Source organism: Podarcis muralis, chromosome 6, assembly GCF_964188315.1.
Source record: "Podarcis muralis chromosome 6, rPodMur119.hap1.1, whole genome shotgun sequence".
NCBI classification, from domain to species: Eukaryota; Metazoa; Chordata; class Lepidosauria; order Squamata; family Lacertidae; genus Podarcis; species Podarcis muralis.
Genome location: NC_135660.1, coordinates 75304274 through 75324558, shown reverse-complemented (window position 1 = coordinate 75324558; position 20285 = coordinate 75304274).

Genomic DNA, 20285 nt, shown 5'->3' with positions numbered 1-20285 from the left:
GGGACAATATCTGAACCAAGCCTACATGTTTATACATGGAGCAGCAACAGTTATACAGTCCATGGAAACAAACTTGAAAAGTTACACTGGCCAGAGATCAATAATATTTGAGGGAGTCTGAAGGCTGCATGTGAGGTGTGATAACTTGCAGTCTGCCACTCTTTAAGGCAATTTGAGCACCTGCTGGGATTAAATGAGATAAATGCTGACTGTATGCAGCATGGCTTTGCCAAAAAGACCTTGGGTTTGGCATCCTCTCCAGCATGTACAGTAATTGGACTCCATGAGGACATAGCATATGTTCTTTCTGAAAGGAAAGTGCTCCCATTTAACAAGTTTTGAATTCCAAAATAAAGCATGCAGATAGTGGTGGGGTCGTTTTGCCAACTTGAATAATTGATTTAAACTTCACAATGTCTTAGTCTAATTGGGAGATATCCTGTTCAATAATACTAGCACATTTTCGTAATCCTGGATTTTCAGTTTACTTCTGACTGCTTTCTATGGAACATCCCGCAGACCTGAATATTGCACCCTTCTCGGCTAAGTTAGGTTCTTTCTTAGGGCCAATGCAAATCCTTTCAAACAAAGCAACTGAAAGTCGTCAGGTTATTGTGCAGATTCCATTCTGCACAACTGTCAAATTGGGGTGCTTCAACTAACTGCAGGATTCATGTCAACGCCATGTCTGTTGGCAGCCACAATGATTCAAAGCTATGTCAGGATGACATTTTTCACACAAATTCCCCAAACCGGGTAGGGAATAAAGAACTACATCTGTTTTAAAAATGGATCAAAGGGTCATAATTCAGCACAGAGTAAATTGTGGTCTAGTTCAGAAGGAGGAGAAGCTAGTGAAGTAGGCAGTGCTTGCCATGTCTCCCTGTGTTGCAGATAGAATGATTGCTGCTAGGTGACACCTGAAGGATGGAAATTGTCTTGCAGCGGAACTAAGGGAATAGTTCTGCTTCATTTTCTTAGTGAGGTTGTTCATTTTATTTACTATTTATTTTTTATTAGGTTTCTATACCACACATCATCACAAGATCACAGGGCAGTTCGCAGGATAACTATATAATAAAATGTAAGAATGTCATCACACTGCAGTCTGTGTGGCTACTGATTGGTGGCTATGTCACTGCAGTATGACAACAGAACAGCAGGTAGATTGTCCAAGCAGGCAAGTAGCAGGTGGCCCAAGTGAGCTGCAGAGGAACAGCCAGGCCAGGCTAGGCCAGCTCCTCAACAACTGGCCTGTTCTGCTTCTACTGCCCACCTCAAATCAATGCTTCAATTTCAGCAGCACTGGAGACTGAGGAAGAGAAAAGTTGCAGCAGAGCAGGACAGTTGCTGGGGAGATGTAGTCTGGACAAGCTATAAGGATGGCAAGGTTAAAGGGAGTGTGGTGGTTGGTGGTGGGGTAGAGCTGCTGAGGTGTAATGGGAGGGGGTGGGTAGGTAGGGTAAGGTGTAAAGGGAGAGAGGAATGGGGTTGAGCCAAGGGGGGCAGGGGGGGCATCAAACACAAGAGGAATTGGGAACGGAATATACAGAACTGGGTACAAATTATTGTATACATAATAAGAAAGGAACTAGTTGATAATGGTATCCAGTTGAACTGGCTTGCTTCCGTCAGATATTATCTAAATGTTCTCTCTGTGGTGTTTGATATGCGGTGGCTCATTCACACATGCAAGTCACCACCTGATGCTTCAGTTATAAGGCAGCGAACATGCAAGCACGAATCATTCCACAACGGATTTAGTTTTTCAGACCTGAGTTGGGCAAAAATCCCCTCATAAGCGTGAATAATGGCTCCATCTTCTCCTATAAATGTGCAACTTTGGCTTTGGGATACGTTTGCCACAGGTGAGATTTCCTTGGCAGTTGTGCACAGTTAACATTTAGAGGCCAAGAAATGTACCCATTCTGGACAGCTGTCTAAATATTTCAAAGCTGGAACACGTTCAGAATGAATACCAGCAGTGACCCAGGAGGCAGTCCGCTTGCGTAATTAGTTTATAAATCAGTAGCGTGGCTATGTAACTAGGACTGGAGACAACAGCTGAAGTCACTTCAGCGTCAGCAAACTCTTTGCAAACCCAGGGGGTTCCAGGAATCATGCTGATGTGGGGATTTATGAAGTAGGTAAACAGGGAAGCATGTAGCCACCTAGAGAGTGGGGCAAAAGAATGGGGTTCAAAATATAACCATTCAGGCTTCTGCATTTGCCAGTTTAGCAGTAGGTTTCCAGCACCACCCCAGTGACATTTTAGCAACATTTTGGGGTCATTTCTGAGTTTGAAGCCATGTGCTTGTGCACAATCACACATCAATCGGACACATGTAAATTGGTTGTTGCCTGTATTGTCTCAGCCTTCTTCCAGAAGACTAAAGAGGTACCATAGCTCACTGGAAGAACACATGATTTGCACTATCACAAAATGCATCTGGATTGTTCCAAAGGATTTCAGGTAATAAGCGTGGGAATGAGCTGAAACCCTGGAGAGCTGCAGCCAGAGCAGACACTTCTTCCTCATATTGACAAATAGTCTGATTAAATTGGGGACAGGGGACGGCACAAGAGGTGACTCCCTATGTGCATATAGGGAACCTCAATTTCATCCTGACGACAAACAAGTGAGGTAGGTTAGACCTGGTGGCAACAAGTGACCCAAAGTTACCCAATTAGTTCCACATTTAAATGGTGATATTAATTGTTGTTGTTGTTTACTGCATTTATGAATTGCCCTTCCTCAAAAAAAAAAAAAGTCCAGCCCAATGTATAACAAAGGATGAAAAAACCCAATTGCATCGGTGATTAAAACAAATGCAAAACTGAAATATTCATAAAGTAACAGTCATTAAAAATACAAATCCACACACTGCTGATCAGGGCAAACATTACCATATCAGACTGAAAAAGTCCTGAGCAAACAGAAACGTCTTTAGCTGACATCTAAATCCCAGCAACGAAGGAGGGACATGCAACTCCAGGAGGAGATCATTCCAGATTGTTGTGGGGGTTTTGTGGGGGGTGGGAGGGTGTGATTTTGCTGTAAATATCAGGACTACAAAACATTGACGATTAAGCAAGGGAGGGCTGCTTTTTTGGCTTTGTGCATCTCTCTTTTTCTTCACATGATCTGTAAATGGGAATATATTTTACTACCTTGCTTTTCCTCCCAGGAGCTCACGGTTGCCTGCATTTCCCTCTCCTCCCTGCTTTTCTCAACCTTTGCAACAGCCCTTGAGATAGGCTAGGATAACTTAATATATGTACAGAAGCAGCAGTGCTTGCTTACAGACTGATGGGAGGGGTGACGATGATGCAGGGGCTCCATCCACTTATACAACAACAACAACAACAACAACAACAATTATTTTTTATTTATACCCTGCCCATCTGGCTGCATTTCCCCAGCCACTCTGGGTGTCTCCCAACAGAACAAGAATAAGCGATAGAACATCAAACATTAAAAACTTCCCTAAACAGGGCTGCCTTCAGATGTCTTCTAAAAGTCAGATAGTGTTTATTTCCTTGACATCTTATGGGAGGGCGTTCCACAGGGCGGGCACCCCTACTGAGAAGGCCCTCTGCCTGTTACCCTGTAGCTTAACTTCTCGCAGTGAGGGAACCGTCAGAAAGCCCTCAGAGCTGAACATAAGGCTCTTCTTATGTTCTTATTGTACTGGGCCCAGGAAATCCTGTTGGCATACCTGAAAGCTTGGAGCTTCTTCAAAGCAAATATATATATATATATATATATATATATAGTTTTATGTGCATTTGGTTCCTATTCTTGGTTTATATTAACAGGAGTAAGGAGAAAGTGAGGCTGCCACTGGCACAGACTTCATTATGTAAAGACTCTCCTATTGTAAAGTTTGGTTTTGATTTATTCTATTTCTATGTTGCTTTTCATTCAAATGAATCCCAAAGTGGCTTACAAACGATAAATAGCAACAACATGTTAGAACATGAGAGAACAGCACAAATACAGCACAAATCACATACAACACATTTAAGAACATCAGCATAAGCAAAAAAATACATTACAATATAGTGTTTGAGGTTTTGGTACTCCTGTGATTGTGACAACCAGGATCAGACTTTGTATTGAAAGGGCATTTTGAAATTTTATGGACTGGGAGAAATGCTAAGTTTTGAATGTGACTGATAAGAAACAGCCTTGGGGAAAATTCATTGTTGTGTTGCTGTTGTTTTCAAAAGTATAGGCAGCCACCTGTTTCTGCATGTTCAATATGTGCACAACCATGTATACACATTTAGGAAGTTCAAAGGTGGGTGGATAAACAGGTTCCAATTTGTACATTCAGTGTTTTTTTCCTAAAAATAATAATAATGTTTAGGGGTACTCTCATTTTCCTACTCAAATTGAAATAATGACTCTCAATGAGGCCAAACTTAGATTCACAAAATGTTTAGGGGTATGCGTATCCCTGCATTCCACCAGAAAAAAAGCACTGTGTACATTAACCCAGGAAGTGTGGATCAGCTCAGTTCACATCAGAATTAGCAAAGGAGCAAAATGCTCAAGCATCCCTATTATCACATGATTGATTAGGTAGTGACTCTGCTGCAAATGACTCATACAGACTCATATTGCACCATTATATCAAGCTTGATTCGTTCCAAATGAGAAGTTGCATTTTCCTATCAAGCCTGATTGGTTCCAAATAATAATCATTTGATGGCAAGATAATCACTTGATGTTGAAAGCATGACAAGTGATATATTTGTGAGTACTGTAAACAGATATCATGAAGAGTTCCACAGGCCTCTCTTTTCACAATGCATCCCACAAAGCTTCTTCCAGAACATGCTGCTGCTTGGAAGAAGAGGGAAACAACCTATCGCCAGGGTGAATGTGAAAAGCAGTGGGTCACATTGGCTTTAAAAGAGGTACAATTTCCATCACCAAATCTGTGGTTTCTTCCTATGGTGTAATTGGAGGCTATATAGACACCCTTTGTGATGATGCTCACATTTGCCTCAGCTCCCATCTTGCATCTGCTAGACACTTAAATGAGATGCCTTTGAAAATTCAGAGTGAGACTTAAATTGTGACAAAGTTGTCTAAGGACAAATAGGAAAGTTTCCCTGCTTTGTTCCCACAGCGGGGCAAGTGCATCTATTACATACGAAGAAGCCTCTATGATGCTATAACATTGTTTGCCCCCATAAGGAAAAACAGGCAGTGCCTCTGCTCAGGGTCCCCAGACTCTGCATTTATTCTTGAAATGACAGCACTTTTCTGGATCACTGGGCTCTGCAGCTCATAGCAGGTTAGTTCTGGGCTGTTGGGTCGCCCTTCGCAGCTGCCACTGAGTGGCTTTCCTTTGACTTGCACCAACTGCTGAGCTGGTATCGCTAAAGCAGAAACCTGTTTCAAGCACAGCGGACGCAAGACAAGCTCAACAGCTGGAGGATATGTGCATAAATGGAACTTGTAAGCAGCACTGAAGTCTCCTGCCGGGTTGATTACCTAATAAGTCCTTCAGAAGGAATTCAGAAGCCATGGAGAAAATTGACTTAATATTGGAATACTCACCACCTCATCATTTCCCAATCAGCACCCTCTATTACCCAGAATTCTAAAGCATTCTTACCTTATGAGCCGCCTTTCATCGGCCCAGATAGCTCATTCAGCATGACTTATCACATAATCTACTTTGGGTCAACTGCTCTTCAGAGTTTAAGCTGGCTAAACATTTCTGCACGATGTACAGATTCATGAAGTATAAGGTTACTAGTCATGGTGTCTATATACTACCTCCAAAATAAAAATAAAAACCCTGCACTGAACACCAGTTGTTGGGAAACAGCAACAAGAGAGGGCTAAGGCACCTATATTCTTCTTGTGGGCTTCCCAGAGTCATTTGGCTATCTACTGTGCGGAACAGGATGCTGGACTAGGTAGGCCAATCATCTGATCCAGCAGGGCTCTTCTTATGTCTTTATGGGAGTTTTTGGCCCAACCAGGATTGCATATGTTGACATCACTTTTATTGCTGAGCCTTTTGAATGGTAGCAGATCTGAGAGGAAGGAAAAAACAGAGGGCTTAACTTAGGACATTGCTTCTTCATCTCTGAAGATCTATGGATAGGGGCTCTTTTTAGAGAGGGCAAGGCAGAATTGTACACAACACACACACACACACACACACACACACACACACACACACCATCTATATTTGTTTGGAACACACTGTTTTACTTTTTTGTTCTCCTACAAGTGTAAATGCCCTTTCTTGCTCTTCTTTTCACAACAGCCCAGTGAAATATATTACACCGAGAGTGCCAAGCTCATTACCTTCATGGGACAGAGTGATTTTTGTAATGAACAAATAAATGGACAAAGGGGCAGATCCTTTTCCCACTAACCTTTCCTTGAGGCCAAGCAGGCAAACGTCCCTGATCTGCATGGCTAAAATCGCTATTTATTATGAGAAAACAACCATAAATAGTGTGCATAAAATGGTACATTATTTGAAGTTTCACTTTCAGTGAATCCTACAGTAGGCCTTCAGGTGTTAACGAATCTCCTGAAACCTGTCCAATCTATTATTTCTTCACTATTGGAATATAACATAGTGTTCATACCTATAAGGCTGAGGTGTGGAAAGCCTCCAAGTCGATGTGTTTTTATGAATACTAGGGGCTGCTGCCCCTGCTTGCTTCACTCATCAACCCCACCTACCTGTCATCTGCCAAACCCCATCCCCTGTCCAATCCCCTTCTTCTTATACCTTGCTCAACTCCCCTTCCTCCTTACTACTCACCTCAGCTCCCCTTCTCCTCATAGCCCACCAATGCTCCACTCAGTGGCCTGGGTCACCCACTCTCTCACTGGTCTTACTCACCTGCCTGCTCACTCACAAGCTTCAGCTCTCTGTCCACCTGCCTCTATAATCATTCTCCACCTGTCTGCTCACTCACCAGTCTCAGCTGTTCCCCTTGGCTGCCTCTTTCTCCAATTCCCTCCTCCTTGTTTGTCAAGCGGCCACGTGAACTGCAGAGTGACGACATTCTTACGTTTTTATGGTTACAGGTAGATATCGATCTGTCTTATGAGTGAATTTATTCCGAAGATGGGATCTTTGCATTTTAGGTGTTCTTAAAAGTGGCCTGGCTCTGTGCTTGTGTATTTGCCATTAGGACTTTCCCATTCATATTCAGAGCAATCTGAAATTTGCCAGTTTTAAATGAGAAAATCTATTCAGTCAATAACCACAGGGGGTTCCTTCTCATTGGGGGACCATTGCCAAATGGTTCTGAACCCCTCTAGTGGTTACCTAAGCAGCTGTGTGAGGCCAAAAGTCTCACACTTAATAATGCAAGAAACAGTTCCAGCTTTCCCTTTCATAACTCTGGCCATCTCCAGAAAAAACACAAGAAGCTCACAATCAGGCCTCATGGTGCTTGGCTCATGTGTATTCATTAAGTGTAAATAACAAGCCAGAGCCTTGCAGATGTCAGAGAAACTATTGGACATTTACAGAGCAAAGTCCTTGGATTCCAGTAAAGTCAAGGAGAATAAGCGTGCTCTGGCAACGGCCTACAGAGGGCTACTCTAGAGTATTACTGCACAAAGCAAATTAATAGCCATGCAGTGTAATTAATATTAAATACAGATGATTCTTGAGTTAATTAGTAGCACTGTGGACAAGACCGGCATCAAGAACTGGCGAGGTTGGGCATCTGTTGAAGGCCAAGACCATATCCAGGGGTCCAGACAGGAACCCCCTGGCTTTGTTGGAGATGAAGACTGAAGGAGAGAGTATCCTTGAATAACTATCACCCAGTTGTAAATGCCCTCTTCTTGATGGAGAAATTCATGGCAGAGTGGTGGAGGCTGTTTGGGTGTGTGGTTCCCCTGTTTGGCAAATTGGCAAATTGGGTATTCTGTATGGGATTGCATGCCTGTTGAAGAAGCAAGTGTGTAGCTTGGTGGCAATTCTGGTTACATCTATCAATAGAGGCCCAAGTGTTCTCTATTCAGAGAGTGTAGTCCACAAGAGGAATAGAGAACAAAGAAAAATGATTAGTCAAGTCATACTTATGCACATAATTCAGACACCCAGAGTTTGGGGTACCTTGGCAAAGAACTGGGGACATTTTTTTAAAGTGCAGAAATCATGTAGACTGTCAAATTAACGTTATACAGCAATTTAAAGACATGGTTTTAAATCCTTTGAACCAGTCGAGGGTGTTTAATGGTATGGCTGTTTATAGCTTCTAAATGCTAATTTTTAAAGAACTATATAAATATCCATTTTAATATTGAGATTTTTATTTAAGCAATTTTGTGCTCATGCACAGTGATTGATTAGTATTCATCTGGAGTTCATGCAAAGATAGCTGCAGAGACTAAAAATGGGGAGAAATTGGAATTGGTCTGGCAATACAGATGTGCAGATATTTCTCTGCCATGTGTAGACTGAAGGCGTGAAGAGCAAGTGAAGCCACAAAACTCAACACCCATGTGCCTGCTTGGAACACCCTTGACAGCTGCCTGTTCCTGAGCAAGCACACCAGAATGATCTTGAGCCACTCCCTATCTCTCACCCTAACCTACCTCACAGAGGTGACCAAAAATTCCATCCCCTATTCGGAAGGAGAAGAAATATTCATGTCACCTTAAGCTTGTTGGAGGAAAGGTCTTATCAATTTCTTATCCCCAATGTCTTATCAATGAGCATAATGCATTTTTTAAACCGATAGTGCAGCATAGAATGAACTGGGAGAAAGGGGCACTCTTGGGCTTCTCTTCTGGCTTCCTGCATAGCCCCCGAGTCTGAGGACTCTATTATTATTATTATTATTATTATTTTATTGATTTTTTACAATAACAAAACATCACTTATAGAAAAAAATCATATATCAAAACATTAAATCCATTGTATATACAATCCATTTTAAATCCACAATATGGGATTATTAAAATCCCCTGACTTCCCTCTACCTCCCCACCCCCCGGTTCCTTTGTTATATGTAATTCATGCATGTCCATAAAAGCTTTAATTGTTTTTCTTTCCAATTCTTGTACCTTGTCTATAATATTACAAGCATTTTTAAAATCCTGCTCATGTATTAACTTGTATACATTGCTTTTTTATATCTGCAATAAACATTTCCCATTCCTTCTTGAACTTACTGTCTTCATGATTTCTTATTCCCCCAGTTAATTTAGATGTTTCCGCATATTCCATTAATTTATTTTGCCAGTCTTCTTTTGTGGGGACAACTTCCTCATTCCAAGATTGTGCTAATAGTATTTGAGTGACTGATGTTGCATACATAAACAATGTTTTATATTTTTTCGATAGATCCACTCCTGTAATACCTAATAAGAAGGCTTCTGGCTTTTTGACAAAGGTTATTTTTTGAACATTTTTTTCCAATTCATTATATATCATTTCCCAATACCTTTTAACAACCTTACTTTGCCACCACATATGATAATAAGTGCCCTCTGTTTCTTTACATCTCCAACATTTGTTATCTGTTGTTTTATACATTTGACTGCACCACCATTATTATGCAATCTCGGGTGCTCAGCTATGAAGCTCAGTGGATGACCTTGAACCAACTCAGCTTCCACTACAGCCCTGTGCTCCTTGCAGAATGAATCTGTTTTAAACCTCTCTTTCATTTCAGGATTTTGGTCTCAGTGATTTAGCTGAATCTGAGATGACCCCCCTCTGTTTCATCCTTGTGTCCCACCAGACATCCAGCTTTCCTCTTCTCTGTTACTACATTCAGACACATGTTTGTCCTAGGACTGCACTGAATGTTTGTCTGTTTCTCTGTATTTTGCAGTGCTTTTTAAACCCATTAATTTCCCTTATAAATTCCCCGTGTACTGGTGCCATTTTATTTTCTGATTATGCCATTTTATTTTCTGATTATGACTTCTTGGTTTTTCTGAGTGTGATTCCAGCTAATAGAAAATGTGATTTTATCCCAATGCCCTGTAGCACGTCATATTTGGCTGCATGTTGACATCATGAGAGCAAACGAAGCCAAGTTAGAGTAAGGGAATGTTTTCTGAACTGGTCAGATTGGAGATCATAGCCAATCAGGGATCACATAAGGAACAGACAATGTCAACTGAAGGCAAACAAAAATTAATTCAGGGCAAAGCATCCTGGAGAGGCAAAGCATTTTATCTCTGAAAAATGGTCAAAATAGCCTGCAACAAATTATCTGTTTATAATGTGCATGGAAAGCCCTCTCCTCAATATCCCCCATGCTTTAGACACATCTTTTCATCCTAGCTTTTGCTGACTGACCATTCTTGTCTTCTCTCTCTCTCTCTCTCTCTCTCTCTCTTTCTCTCTCTCCTTCCTTTTCTTTGCTCCCTGATGTGTCCTAACCTTAATTACACTGTAATCCTTCAGGCTTGGTCTATCGTATTTTTTAATCAATGTACAGTACCTCACAGCTTTATAGGGGACAATAATAATTAAGTATTAATGTTATTATCATCACTGTGCAGAATGTGCAGGCCAGTCACAAATCAGCATCGCATATCTGACATTCAGCTAACCAGTCCATTCATCACAGCGCAAGCACCGCTTTAGACGGTTGTGAGTTACCAACAAACTGCTGAATGAAATCTCACAAGTGAGGGGAATAGTGGAAGAAAGTATTGTGTTTGCTCCCCAATTCCATATTTCATTCTAAGCAAAATTGTTAAGATGGATGCAAGCTTCTATATACCAGACGTTGCAAAATGGGTTCTCTATGGAGCTAAACTTGATTTGTGTAGAAGACATGTGTGGTGGAGAATTAGACCTGGGAAGCCTGGTTTCTGCAGAACATCTACAGAGCAGTGTGGCAAGGAAGAAGGAGGACTTGGAAGGAAGAAGTAGCTAGAGATGGAAAGGAAGTAGTGGGGGGAGGGGCAGGGAGGAGCAGCAGCACTTACCTAACCTCCCACCACCACGATCACTATGCTTACCAGAGGGGAAGGGCAAGACTAAGTGGGCTAAGTGAGGACTTAAGTTGGCTAACTTAGCCCACTTAGCACAATAAGCCAACTTAGCCAGCTTAAGTCCTCGTTAAGACTAAGTTGGCTATGTGGGGACTTAAGTCCTCACTTATGGCCCCCGGGTTGAGTGTTAATTACTCCCTTTGGGGGCAGCAGCACAGAAAGTGGGGTTTGCGGTACGAAATGCCACCAAATCAGTGCACCACTTGGACACCAGTTTGGAGTCAATAGGACAAGGTTGGGTTTTTGGCCATTTACTTGTGACCCTGGTTTGAGTGACAATTAGTCAGTTGGGGAGGAGACACAAAATGGGGGGGGGGGGTTGCAGCACAAAATGGCACAAAACTAGTACTAACCTTTGGCATCGGTTTGGGGGCATCTGGAATTTTGGGGTCACACATTAAGTGAGTATATCACTGCACATTTGCGAGACGGTGCTTGATCAAAGATCCTTTGCTGTATTTTGCCTTCACAAAGTAAAACTGGGTTTACGATATTGTTTCAACTCTTCCCTTAGCAATAGAGATTTCTCTTTCATTTCTGTTTCTCCTTCCTGCTCAGAAGACCCGCTGCTTACAAGATGCAGGAGCAGGGACCAATCCTTTGTCTTAATTCCCACTGGAGACATTTATAAACAAAACTAACTAGAACGGCATTAGCCAGAAACCTTGTACATGAGAGCGGAATGTGTCAGACTTCAATTGATCCCTGCTGGACTCATTTAAATCTCACTGAAGAAGATGCTTGTGTTATCTTAATCCGCTGTTTGGGGTTGATTGTACGGCATTGTCGAAGCAAACATAGTCTTTAGGAGCACTGTTAATTACCTCCTTTGGGAAAGGATGTCCCAGTCTCAATACACATTCAAAAAATATTTGTGCTTTTCAGCATGGCACAGTCACCATGCCAAAATCTGATGTTTTGTCAATGTCAATAAGAATTTAATAGTAGACTTATATTGGAGTCAATATTGCACCCTTCGTATTTTAAATGGCCCACACTTAATGTGATGTCTCTTATGCGTAACTGCTACTCCTTGTTGTTTAGTCGCTTAGTCGTGTCCGGCTCTTCATGACCCCATGGACCAGAGCACGCCAGGCACTCCTGTTTTCCACTGCCTCCCGCAGTTTGGTCAAACTCAAGTTTGTAGCTTTGAGAACACTGTCCAACCATCTCGTCCTCTGTCGTCCCCTTCTCCTTGTGCCCTCAATCTTTCCCAACATCAGGGTCTTTTCCAGGGAGTCTTCTCTTTTCATGAGGTGGCCAAAGTACTGGAGTCTCAGCTTCAGGATCTGGCCTTCCAGTGAGCACTCAGGGCTGATTTCCTTCAGAATGGATAGGTTTGGTCTTCTTGCAGTCCATGGGACTCTCACGAGTCTCCTCCACCACCATAATTCAAAAGCATCAATTCTTTGGAGATCAGCCTTCTTATGGTCCAGCTCTCACTTCCATACATCACTACTGGGAAAACGTTAGAACAGGCTAAAACGATACCTTTCATCAACCAAGTTCCCACTTACAAGCTATGTCTCAACAGCAAAACCAGAAGGTGCCAAGGCTGTGGAGGAAGAGGTTGCTGAATTGAATGCCATATTGGAGATGTGATACGTAAATAATCCTTCAATGATGCAAATGAGTATTGGTGGTGTCCAGGCAGTGGTCTGAGCACAGCTGCATCTTATACAGGCGAGGGGTTTGAAGGCTCCTGGTGCCTTATACCAGGCTTCCTCAACCTTGGGCCTCCAGATGTTTTTGGCCTACAACTCCCATGATCCCTAGCTAGCAGGACCAGTGGCCAGGAATGATGGGAACTGTAGTCTCAAAACATCTGGAGGCCCAAGGTTGAGGAAGCCTGCCTTATACCACCTGGCAACTTCAGAATCTGCAATTTGAAGCACCCCCTACTAGCCAGCTGCTTTGGGGGCACTAAGTGAGTGGATAGCTGGCAAGTTCCTCTTTCCCTCAATCTGCTCTGGTGGTTTCAGAGAACTGGACACTTTGTGCTGGCTGCCAAATCTCTTAGTTCTTGTGTTTATATGTGCTGATGTCTTCACAAGTGCTTCATTGTCACCAAACTGTGAGTGACAACATGTTCTGTTGAGAAACTGACAGAACCAGGTGTTCAAATAATCTTACAATCATAGACCACAGTGCAGCATGGGCGTTCTCTGTGCATTTCCCTACGTGGTCTGGAAGAGAAGCTGGCACGTCCTTTGTAGATAGGAGGGATACCACAAAGCATGCCGTTGTCACTCAGATCTTCCATTTCCTTTTGCGCCTGTGCTGCTTCCTTGAAAGCAAATGTCATCTGCTCAGCAGGTAAATCAGAGTGCAAGAGTTTCGCCCTCTGGCCCCAGCCGAGTCACTCAGAGTGCATACCTAAATCTAGAAAGCAAAGGTCACCGCACTTGCTTTATCAAAGATGCACAGAGCTTTCCAATGAAGTATCACCACAGCCGCTTTCACCTTGTCACCCTATTGGTCAATGTACACACAATACTGATCAGAATTATGGAGATAGCACCCATGGAGAACTGCAGCGTTTTTGCATTCAGAAGGCTGCAAATGAATGCATTCAAAAAGATAAATTTGATGCATACCATCCAACATTTCTCCCATGAAAACTGAGATGTCCTTGTCAGTTTGCATTTCTTAGTGCAGAAAGTATTGATCTGATGTGTAGAGATCTTTCTTATTCTAATTAATTCAAGAGGGTTCTGGAATCTTCTCTGCTGCTACTTGATTTCTTATGGACAGTTACAACCCTGAATGTATTGGATTTGTAACCACTATTCTCATTTGCCTTCCATAGCAGTAAGGCTCTGCTGGATGAAATATTCATTGCCTCTTGTCTATTTCTGGGAACCCTGCAACGTGTTTAAGTTTCTACTTTGCTAACTATACATTGGAATCTGCTCTCGATCAATATTGAGTGGAATTTCAATGACAGTCCTATAAGTTCATATTGGAGTATACTTAAGTAGGCCACTCTACATATGCAAAATCTACCCGCCCCCTTTCTCTCTTGCCCCTGGCTACCCATTTACTCTGGAGGTCAATTACAGTGGCTGCTTAATCAGAATGCCCTAGAATCTTGTTGCCCAAAGAGCATTCCCTCCCTCCGTTCTTCTCAGCAGCCATGGTAGTTGAGTGGAGCGGTGTGGCAGCTGCTGCGGGCGCAAGGCCTTCTAAATATCAAAACCCTTGTCTGCGGTAGTCCGCTCCTCTGGTGATTTTTATCAGCGCCGGAGTTTCAGAGTGCTTTAGGCCATAGCGCAGAATGAATTTGTTCCAGCAGGAATTGAAATAAATCTTTTAATAAAGGCTTTAAGGAAAGCTTTTTGGAGGTAGTGGGGCATGTGAGTATGCAGCTCTCCCATTGGGATTTGGTCATCACTTACAAAGAGCTGAGTTAAATGAGCACAGGCTGGGAATAGGTGTTAATGTTTCAGAGACCTAAAGCAGTACGATAGCAATCCTAATCCTGACTACAGGCTAGTGATGTCTTTCCTTGGCTTTATTCAAAACCGGACTCAGCAAAACCTGCTACTTTTTTTTTTTAAGGGAGTGGCTTGTTCCCTCACCCCCAAACTCAGTTGCAAATTTTGACCCCGTTGTACTCCTCATAGAATCATAGAATTGTAGAGTATGAATGATGTCACAGATAGTACAATAGAGTCTGAATGCAGAGGGCCACCAAAACAGGGGAAATACAGTCATATCTTGGAAGCTGAATGGAATCCATTCCAGAAGTCCGTTTGACTTGCAAAACATTCGTAAACCAAATCACAGCTTCTGATTGGCTGCAGGAAGCCGCGGAAGCCCCATCAGACGTTCGGGTTCCAAAAGAATGTTCGCAGACCAGAACAATGACTTTGCGGCGTTCAGGAGCCAAAATGTCTGAGTTCCTGGGTGTTCAGGATCTAAAATACGACTGTACATCATTTTACAAAAGAGGATTTGCATAACATGTGCATAAGCTAATATGTATGTATAGAATTTGAAATAATTGCTATGACTGAAATAGAAATACAGTGCATCTCATCATAGTGGGGAAGGCTGTGGCAAGGTGACAACATTTGGACAGCAGACTGAGCAGACATACAGGTTACCTGTATGCCCAACAGTTGACACGCAACTTCAAGGCTGCTATTCTCCATTCTTGTGGTTTTTTATCTTTAACAGGTCTTAGATAGGGCAGCTCTTCAAACAGAGGATGCCTTCAAAGAGAGGACAGTAAAGTAGGACACATGGCCACTCTGAACCAGCCTCTGTGATTCTCCCAACACTGGGATACCCTGTGCATTGCCTCATTTCCTTCCCAAAGTGTAGTTATTGGTGGTGGCTGGGGGGGGGCAACAGTGGGGGAGGTGATGTCCTGCTAGAGGCCTCTGGGTGAAGTTGCATCACACATGCACAAATTAAGCTTCACACTCTAAGTAGGCATGCCTTACACATCCATTTCATACCCATTTCACATACCTGATTTAGATGGCCTGGATGTAGATCTTGTGATCTGCACAAGTTTCTCTCTCCCCTGCATATTTAAGAAACTAAGGTTAAATGACCTGATGAAGGGACGAAAAAAGAGGAATGAAACTCGGTCTCTCTCAGAGAGAGGCTGATAAAGTCAAAGGGTCACTCACGCAAAAGTTGCAAGGAAATGAGTTATTGCTGCAAAATTTAAGTGCCAAGGTTGTCTCCCGCTGTGTCGGGAGATTGACAGGTCTCTATTTGGCCTGGGATTCCTTACATTTGTAGGTCCTCAGGGCCATTTTGGAGTGAATTTATCTCACCTCCACCAAGGCAGACACGGAAAGAGAGGGATAGAATTCATACACAAATCTACGCTGAGTGAATTATGCTGTGGAAATGATCCAGCCATTTCATGCCCTTATAAGTCTGTATCTGCTATGTCTTATTACTAGAATGCATCAAAATAAAGCTGCTGGGGGCTAATGCCCACATATGAATACAAAAAAGTTTTGAATAAGCCCATCTTTGTTTACATAAGTTGCGCTGCTGGCAGCATCTCCCCTAATACGCATAAGTTTATTTCAAGCATTGATTTTCTTTATTGCCAGTTGAAACTGCTTCAATCTTGCATTCAGATAGGGAGTGTGGATACAAAATGTCTCTAGAGCTGCTCTGAATAGCTGCCTGTTTTGATAATGGGGGTCAAACAGGGAATATTTCTGCCAAACGTTTAGATCAGGGGTGGAGAACCATTTTCCAGGCAAAAGGTTGGATTCCCTTCTGTGGGGCACATGCCAGTGGGGCCAATGGTGAATGTGAGCAGAGAAATGAATGCAAATGTTACCTTTATACAGTAGACTGCATAGACCAGCACACTTTCTCTATCCTCTTTGCAAGCAAGCAAGGCACATGATCAGAATTCAAGGATACATTCCAGCCAGGCAAAAACACACAAGGAGAATGCAACTTGGGTCAGTAAGGAGCCTGGCTTGAGGAAAGGGGGTATGGATGAGGAGGTGCAGCCTGCTGAAAGTCGTAAGGGCTATACAGAGTCATGGAGCACTGTTAAGGATAATGGTTTAATTTCCTGAAATGGGAATGTTGCTTATGTTAAATTGCTGTGTTTGTATAGCATGGGGTTTTTCCTTTGGCAGTAGCTAAGTCATGTGATTGGCTGGCTGTGAGTCACATGAGAAAGGCATTCCATTCTGTTGTGACTGTTATTCAAGTAACTGTCGTTTTTAACTGTTCTCCTGTTCTTCTCCCTGTGTGTGCGAGGGAGAATGGCTGCTGAGAGAGGTTTCTCTGGATTCTGCTGAGGACAGTGTGTGTCAATGTGGCCTGCCTGGGTTGAAGCAGACAGAGGAAGATTCCTAAATGTTAATAGGGAGAAACTTGTGCTCTCTATAAGTGAATAAGCATGAAATTGTAGGTGTGTTCTTCTCAGCTATATGCTTCTGAAGTAAAGTTCTTTTGAATATAAAGAGTCTGGATATTTCATATCATCAATATATTGGGATCATTTCACCCCTTTGGGGGAATTTCCTCCTGCCCCCAAAGGATGATCCCGCCCAATCAGAGATAACATGGTGAATGGAATGAGATCACAGTACTACATAACCAATCAGCTTTAACCATTGCTGAGGTGGGAGTCGGCAGCTGAGAGCAAGGTCAATCCAAATGAATGGACAGATATTTTAATGAGGAACATTCCCCACCAATCATCCTGTCAAAACAGGGTGATTGGTGGGGATTGGGGAAAACTGTCAAAATCATTTTTTTTAAAAAAAGCTGGGGTGTAGTTTTAAGTCAGCCCCAGATTTAACCAAAGAATTTAGCTGGCCGCTATCTTTTCTAAACTGAATCCCAAAGCATTGGTTCAAAGTGCTTATCTAACAGTTTCTTTTTTGTATAGTGGAAACTTTAATTATCTTCAGCTTAACTGTCTATTCATGAGAAAATACTTCCCCCCCCCCTCGCATAACTGAACTCTCCCTGACCTTTTTATCACATGCCCTGCACATTTCCCATTAGAAACACTTTCTGTGTTCATTGATGATGATAGGGGAGGAAGGAGAAGTGTTTCCCAGGTGTATATTAAGGCAAGCGTTGCTAAAAGCTGCGCTGAGGGGATAGATGAGTATCAGGTGGAGGATTACAACACTTGAAAATACTGATTATGCCACTCTTTGTAAGATATGTGTTAAATCTCCTAGCTATGCAGAGATTAGCAGGCTTCTACTCAGACCACAATCCTGGTTCCCGATTTGGTTGAAAAGTAGGTGTACAACGGTTGCAAGTGCTTGAATGAGACATAGATCCTGCACTGGGATAATCACTGAGAATAACATAGGAAACCATTGTTTTGAGAGAGGTTAATTATTTTTATTTTATTATTTATACCCCGTCCATCTGGCTGGCTTTCCCCAGCCACTCTTACAGCACATAAAAAATTGTAAAACATCAGAAATTAAAAATTTCCTGATACAGGGTTACCTTCAGAGGGCTTCTAAAAGTCAGATAGTTGTTTATTTCCCTGACATCTGATGGTAGGGCGTTCCACAGGTACTAGACCCTCTCCTTCTAATTTGTCCTTTTCTCCACACCCCTAAAGCAGGAATGGGGAACCCCTGCCCTGTGGGCCCCTGAGGCCATTTCTCTCAAGCTACACCCCACCTGTCCATCAGCTGACATCACTTGGTCAGCTGACTGGGTGATGTCTGCTGACAGGCAAGAGGGTGGGGTTCAACCCAACATGTTCTCTGTTGGGAATGAACTGGCAAAGCAGAACCACACAGGCAGCAGGCACGAAGCCTCTGCTCATCAGCTAGTGAGCAGAGGGTTCAATCCTGACTGGGTGCTGCCAATTCCTGCAGCCAGAAGGATTGCACTGGAGGTTCAAAGAGGAGCACAGGTGGTTCCAAAGGCCTTTTGCAAACAGGCCCGCAATGCTCTTTAAACCTCTAAAACCTGACCCCGTCCACCTACCAAATATGGCCTTCCAGGGGTGAGGAGATAAGTGTCTGGCCCACTGGCCAGAAAAGAGTCTCTGCCCCTGTGCTAAGAGGGATGACTTCTTAGAGGGGGAAGACCTACACAACAAGGGTCGTATTATAGAGAGTGACTCCAAAATGTGTTCCCACTAAAGATTATTCTCCATTCTGTCCTTCTCTCGCCACTGCATTGCTATCCCCTGTGGTGATAACACTATTTTCCTTCCTCATTTTTTTTTTTTTAAAGATTCCTATAACCTTATTATAAGTCTTGAGGGAAATTTTGCTTTTGAAAGCAAAATTCCCATTCTGGTGGGGGGAAATTTGATGAAGAAAGCCTGCCGACTCTAAGCTTACAGATATAAAAATAAATAAACAGAACAATAGAGAACCAAAGTTAACTACAAAAGGAGATAGAGTTTCCGCCGAAACAAATTTCTCTGAGGATTTTGCCTTTCCCCGGTTGTGATGTCTTGCTAAAGCAAATATCAGCTAAAGATGGCAGTATATGAGCTAATAGTACGAGTGCTTGAGCATCACCCTCAGTCTAAGAACAGTCCTTAAAATTAATTAAAAGTTCTGATCTCCCACATCCAGCTCTTTCTCATCTCAGACGCTCTGTGTGTGTGTTCATGCACACACACACATCCCACAGCCAGACCTGTGAGAGCTAGCAAAAGATGCACGGTGGCAGCGCAACAGAGATACATACTTTACATCACAACAGGAGAGGATGTGTGGGAGAGTAGACTCCAGTTATCGCCATTAATGTTTCATGAAAACTACTCACATCTTCCCTACAACTGACAAGATAAAAAAGATACAGGCATTAAAATTCAGATAACAGACTACTGCCTCGGCAGTCGCTGCATTAGAATTCAGAGCGAAAACTATTGCTTTGCAAGGAATACAAGGCCTGCTACATTTTCTTCCAGCAGTGTTCCCAGGAAAAAGAAGAACACTTCTTTTTTAAAACCATACATTCTGCAGGATGCAAAACTGACTTTGCAACACTCATTGTGCTACTTGTTACTATGGGCTGCTAATGTGTGTGGTGTGTGTGTTTTGCCACAGGGCCTATGTTTTCTGCAAAAATAAATAAATAAATAAATAAATATTTGGAGGAGAAATAATGGTTATTCATTTAGAATCTGTCCATTTCTTTCTTTTCCTCTTTTCGCTTCTTACACTTTACACAAAAATTCCTTAGAGACTTACTTTAATGGGACCAAAAAAAAAAAAAAGATTCTCAGGAATGCCTTCTCAGAAACAACCATGCAGGCCTTTGTATTGGGAGAGGTTTCGTATATTTTATTTGTATTCCACCCTTTCTTCTGGGAACTGAGAGAGAGAGATTTTTGCCTCACGACTTGCCTGTGAGTTAAGTCGGCCAGACTTGTCCAAAGTTGGCCAATGTGCTTTTGCGGCTGAAAAGTGTTTTGAATGCTGACTGTTTTTGGCAGCCTGTCCTTATCACAGAGTGCCTCATTTCAGTTACAGCAAGTTTCCAGCTGTGTAGCTCCTGCTTCTATATATGCATAAGCAGTGCTCATACAAATTTCCCTCTCATGCATCAAGAAGAGCATAGTTATGCATTTGGCACACATTGGAAACAACCTTTGCATGTGTCCATAGAGTTCCTCCAGATGTAGAAGGATCATTGGCCCATTAGGATCTCTGGTAGCATGCTTTGGAGACCATGGAGGGGTGAGCCTTTTATAATAATAATAATTATAATAAATTTGTTATTTATACCCTGCCCATCTGGCTGGGTTTCCCCAGCCACTCTGAGCAGC